This window comes from Macrosteles quadrilineatus, unplaced genomic scaffold (genome assembly GCF_028750875.1).
Source record: "Macrosteles quadrilineatus isolate MER2022 unplaced genomic scaffold, UCM_ALF_1.0 Scaffold_764__1_contigs__length_32843, whole genome shotgun sequence".
NCBI classification, from domain to species: Eukaryota; Metazoa; Arthropoda; class Insecta; order Hemiptera; family Cicadellidae; genus Macrosteles; species Macrosteles quadrilineatus.
The window spans coordinates 21,771-28,097 of NW_026543357.1; the positions used below are offsets into that span (position 1 = coordinate 21,771).

The window sequence follows — 6,327 nt, forward strand, 5'->3', positions numbered from 1 at the left end:
AATTATTTTGGACGTAATCCATTTCAATGAAACAAAACCAAAATAGGAAATAGAATTGGGTCGTTTTTGTGTTCTCCAAATCTATTTCTTCACATCAAAAGGTCTTAACATTTATCAACGAGCCTATAAGTCCATACAAAAGTTGATTGAAAGTTCAATCAACTGTTAACATATGTATAAACCAGCCAACATTGAGTTAGAAATATTTAAGATTTCATTTATAGGTTATTTGGTAACGGCGGTTATATTTTTGAAATTCGAAACCTTTCAAAAAACATCTTTAAAATAAAGGTTATTGTCTAATAACAAGTTAACTGTCCTTCTGATAATAAAAAATAGGCTATTGTGACACTTTAAATGGTCCACTCCTAATAAAGAATATAAATTGATTTAGACCTGCATGTAAATTTGATCGATTAATCAACTGCTGAGGTTTTTAAATGTCAAATATTGTCTGACAATTTAAGACTTGTTGACTAAAAATAATAATATAAATTATCTATTTTATCTTCCCTAACTATTGAAATCCCTCTCGTTTTGCTAGCAGCAACAGCAGCCTTATTCCCAAATGATTGACACATAGCGAGCTGAAACCCAGCCTATGAAAGTTTAATGACATTGGCAATACCAAGGTTTATGGTGTAGGGCCTACTTCGATGGATATTTTAGATGGGTATATTCAATTCCCTATACTTACTTACTAAATATGTAGTAAGGCTTTGGCCTAAATATGTTATCGTAAGCACTGCCGACATCCGTTAAGTTCTTCCTAGATTTCCACGGTCCACTTATTCTAATTGTTGTCTTCTGGTTAACCGAATCACTACTCTCACAATCCTACGTTTCGGTCTCTACATATCGCAATATCCACAGGGCGATTTGACTCCGCAGAAGAAGAAAGATAAGATAAGAAGATAAGATAAGAAAGATAAGAAATAAAGTAGATTTTGATTTATCATTTGTGGGTAGTCAAGTAACCCTGAGGATGGTGCTCTATACAGGGTGATTGATATAAGTGTGCCAGCCGTTTTATTCGAAAAGTATAAGAGATATCAAAAAAAGTTAAATGTAAGTGCCTTGGATTTTTTATTTAAAAAATTGTAGTCAAGTCAAAAAAAAATATTTTAGCCGCCATTTTTCCAATATGGCCACCAACTTTGATTTTTCTTATGGAACACCCTGTATTTTATGATGTATTCTGGTAGAAAATTTAATTTTAAGACGATTTTATTCTTGTAATTTTTGCATAAACCTAACCGTTTCAAAGATAATAATGGTTAAAGTTTTGAAATTTCTGAATGAGAAAGAGTTTCGATAAAGGCGATAAAAGCAAGCATGCCAGCTGTTTCATTCGAAAACCATTTAAAATTTCACAACTTAAACCACTATTATCTCTGAAACAGTTAGGTTTATGAAAAAAATTACAGGAATAAAATCTTCTTAAAATTACATTTTCTACCAGAATACATCATGAAATACAGGGTATTCCATAAGAAAAATCAAAGTTGGCGGCCATATTGGAAAAATGGTGGCTAAAATAATTTTTTTGACTTGACTATAATTTTCAAAATAAAAAATCCAAGGCACCATTTAACTTTTTTTATATCTCTTATGGTTTTCGAATAAAACGGCTGGCACACTTATATCAATCACCCTGTATATCGAGGCCGAAACGTCGAAGAGTGAGGGTAGTGATTCATTGAATTTGACACGGTCGTTACCATAAGACCACAATTCATAAATCTTTTTTGTGATTAGCGGCCTCTTTTGATCTTGCATTTGCCCATCCACACAGACTAACTGCCCGTGCGTGGAACGTGTCTAGCAAAGCAAGGGGTGTGACCAGGATCCGAACCCTCGACATCGCTGCCTTAGGCAGGAAGTTACCGACTGAGCCACCAACTCACCTATTAAGTAGTACATAAAACTGTTAGATCACAACATATTACTGACTAGCTTTTGTTGATCGATTCTAAAAGACCCTTAATTTAATTTAGGTCTAAAGGTACAAACCACTTGGTTGAGGCTCGTGAATGTAAAAGCTACCAAACAATTTTGGTTTGGTAAAAAATCTAGTGTGGGCTGGAATATTCTGTTAAAATGATTTAAATTATATTCGTGTTTCTCGTAATACTGATTGTAAAAGGCATAAAGTCTGTGTTTTATGAACAATAATAATAGTCAAAAATGAATCATTTGACATGTAGATACTCCCTTAGAACATTGTTCAATATTCAATGTAGATTTAATCTGGACTGAGTTATAGAGTGGTATTACTGACTAAACTGCAATCTCGTTTATCATATTAAAACCCACCCTTAACCTTGTTGACATCACGATTAATACAAGATAGCAGATTAGTTATTACCTCCTTTAATATTATATTAGTATAGATTACCTCATTAATTAAGTGTCTCTTTTTGCTATTTCTGTTTTATGAGTGGATGAAAAACATTAATACCTAGTATTTATTAATATACATACCTGAACTGTTTTGTTTAAAATTTATATGATTAGAAGTAATAAATAATTCTTTAGATTGTTTATACTTCCTTTGTTGTTTTTCATACAGAGGCTTTTAAATACTGTACTTATCTGAAAAATCTGAATTTAAATATTACACTATTTAACGTACTATTTAATTCATGAAATCACTTGAGACGCACGAGCTAGATTTATTGCAAAAAAGGGCATAAACATACGTTTTAGAATATAGGCCATTTGACTGTAGAAAATCCCACTAAATAATCTTAAAGATATCAAACGTTTTACTACTGGATGGTATTTTGTCAATTTATTAATATTTTTATCATTGTAACTGGTTAACCGAACCACGTTTGTATTGTAACAAATCATGTAAAATGTAAAATCAAGTTAAAATCAAGTAAACAATCATCTTTGGCTCGAAAATGTACTGTATAATCAGTTGCTGTGTTGGACGATTTTAAAGTGATTATAGTGAGCAATCTAGGACGATAATATTTGAAAAGTAATATTTGTAGCCTTGAAGGTCTTACATGCAAATTTTATAAGACCTTTTTCTTCATATATTTCTAAAGAGGTTAAACGGGAAAATATTTTATTATTTATTAACATGATAATATGATCATTATGACGTTTTAGTTTTAAAAAGGAGCCCTAAATGTACTATAAATTTTAATTTTTCAGGATGCAATAAAAAACACGTGTTTTATTTTAATATAATTTTATTTAACAAGATAACACTAGTGCAGCTTCCATTCCTTGATATTTAGGACATAGTTCCGGTTGCAGGTTTCGGTTCGGGTTTTGCAAGCGTGAACTAAACAAAAACAGGAACTTAATGTGTTATCGATATTATATTCAATACTGATACACACAGGTTAAAAGCTACTCATGTTAACAAAGATTAATTACTAATCGTACCCGTTACAATACATAATACCAGCGAAAAAAACTTACAAACAATAATCCTAACAAACAAGGTTGTTTTATTTGATTTAACACTAAATTAAAATTGATAAAAAACCTAAATAAGTTTGGACTAGTTGAACTTACACATGTGATGTTTATTACTATACATTTTATTTTATATATTTATCAAGTTAAAATAGAACTTTACTGAGTACGTATAGTAAAAAAAGTATTAGCAATGTTCCATACTTACATCGACGAATGCTAGAAAGGTAGCAAATGCCAGGATGACAGCTGATGCAAAATACATCTGTAATACACATTTTATTACTACGGCCAGACGTATCAAATCATGTATGAATAGCATAAATATCTTATTACTATAAATCAGCTATTTGTAAATGATCTATTTTTTTTTTCTTTATCATTGAGGAGATTATGGTGTTTGATGACAGAATAGCTGTGTTTTTATAATCACCAAAGGTTAGTAACAGTTATTTATTATTTAACCTTTTGTCAACAAAAAAATATTGCTGAATTTAAAAAGGAAAAACCAAAATTTGGGCAAAAATTATTTAACCCCTAGAACACGCTTATAGAATTATGAACACACTTAAATATAAGAATGCTATATATAGTACAATAATACCATATTCGGTCCATAAAACTAATTAGACCATGTATTACCTTTAATAATATTCTTGAAACTCGCAGAGTAAATTAATAGCAATCCTCTGGTGGTTTAAATATTTATACATTTTCTTTAATAGTCATTAAATGTATGTGATAATCCAACTGTAAATAGCTAGCAATAAAGATAACGTAAATTACCTTTTGATATAAATTAAAACAGACCATGTTATTAGTTATTTATGATATTTAGGTTTGTTAATGGTCAATTAAAAATCGTATTTAATTAAATGTTTACAACCCCATAAATTAAGTAATAATTTGATTTCAAAAATAATTTTTTTACAGAATAATTTTTGCACTATCGAATAATTATAAATAATTTTAAATCTCAAAAATGTGTAATTGGTTTGCCTCTGCGGGACAACGTTTTTACAGTTTTTTACATTGTACAAACATCGAAACCTAAATGCCATCGGCATAGATAAGCACAATATTAATATGAAGATGGTGACAAAATAAAAACTGTAATCAAATATATCACATTCAATCAAAAATAATTGCCAAAAGGATATATTAGGAGCCGTGCAATATAAACTTTATCAGTTCGAGTGATAAGGTAAGAAATTATGGAAATATGAAAATTGATGTAGGCAATAACCGGTTGAAAATCAAATAAATAGCTTGAAAAACAAAATATGAACCTTTGTTTATATTAATGTGAATTACAAATTCTCATTTATTGTTATTCAAATAACATATTATCTAATAATATTTACGATATCAGCAAATACCTGAAATAGTTTGATAAACTAATTACGAATATGAACTAATAAATCCCTGAGACTTTTGTAACCATAAACTTTACAAAACCATAATCCTACAATTATATTTTCTTGCTAGGATTCAATAAATGTATTTGAAACACGCATTAAACAATTAATAGCAGTTAGGCAATTAGTCTGACTATTCAGCTGCCCATATTTGTATATGGTAAATAGTTGGATCAAGAAATAAAACGGTTTTAGATTGTAACTAATACAACAACAAACCACGTATCAGCCACCAGCGCATTTTACTGCTTAATACTTGTTAATATTGAATGAGAAACATATTACTGAACAGCTTTTGACATTATTGTTCAAAGGTTTTTTGCGGGCATTTCCCATCACAATGGTAAAAACAATACACAACGTTATTGTATAACGTTCTAAGGTGAAGTCTCATATAGACTGTATTGTTTATATTTTGCATTTTGTATCATTACTTTACTACTATACTGTACATATATTTGACTGCTACTCTCAGTAGTGTATTTTAACTTAGGTTGGGCTTTTGTGTATTGTTAGTAGTTCTGTGATAGTTAAGGATTATAACCTGAGGGTGGGATCAGATTCCAGATCCCGAAATATTGTGTATTATTTTCTTACCATCCTGATGGAAAATGTTCGCAATAAACCTTTGAACAACATTCACCATCACCAACAATGAACCTCCAACAAAGCATTTTGCTATTGGTTCCAATATACTGGTACCCCGTTACACAAGTTTTTAAGGGAGTTGGAAAGGCATAACATATATGCTTTTGTGAATCATTATAATAATCCATAGTAATTTCCCAAATGAATAATTTGACATGTAGAGACTCCCCTTATAACACTGCTCAATATTCAATGCAGATTTAATCTGGACTGAGTTATAGAGTGGTATTATCATTGGCTAAACTGCAATCTCGTATATCAAGACACCTTAACCTTGTTGACGACACGTTTAATACCAGACTTGTTATCTCTTCTTTCAATATTATATTAGTATAAACTACCACTGGTCAAGAGACCGTTTTTTATTTCTTTTTTATGAGTGGATGAAAACAGTAATACCAAATATATATTGAAATACCTACCTGAACTGTTTTGTTTCAAATTTATACGATAAAATGTAATAAATAATTGATTAGATCACACATTTGGTTTTTTAAATACATAGAATTCATTTATTGCAAACAAGGACATAGTTCAAATATGCATTTTAGAAAAGAAGGCGGAGTCTTAGGAGGAAAGTCCTTTTGACGGTGGAACAAACCTAGTTTTGAATCGTAAAGATATTCGATTTATTTAACAACAGAACGGTATTTTATCCAGAACGGAATTTTTTCATTGTTTTATCATAACAATGGTTTTAGCTAACTATCATAAAAATAAAAAAAAACACAAACACACACAAAATGAGTTGTAAAATCTTGGCATAGTGAAGGTATCAATTATCTTAAATGCAAGCATGTTCTGAAGGCTTTTTACATACTTC

General features: G+C 30.1%; 1 long non-coding RNA gene across 1 annotated transcript; it reads right to left on the reverse strand.

The window, feature by feature from the left end:
• Window positions 1–3,218: 3,218 nt before the first annotated feature.
• On the reverse strand, window positions 3,219–4,172 carry LOC128982613 (uncharacterized). The gene is made up of 3 exons (XR_008489694.1): window positions 4,081–4,172; window positions 3,647–3,703; window positions 3,219–3,301 (listed from the first exon to the last, which is right to left on the reverse strand). It is a non-coding gene; the product is annotated as an uncharacterized LOC128982613 (long non-coding RNA).
• Window positions 4,173–6,327: the final 2,155 nt, after the last annotated feature.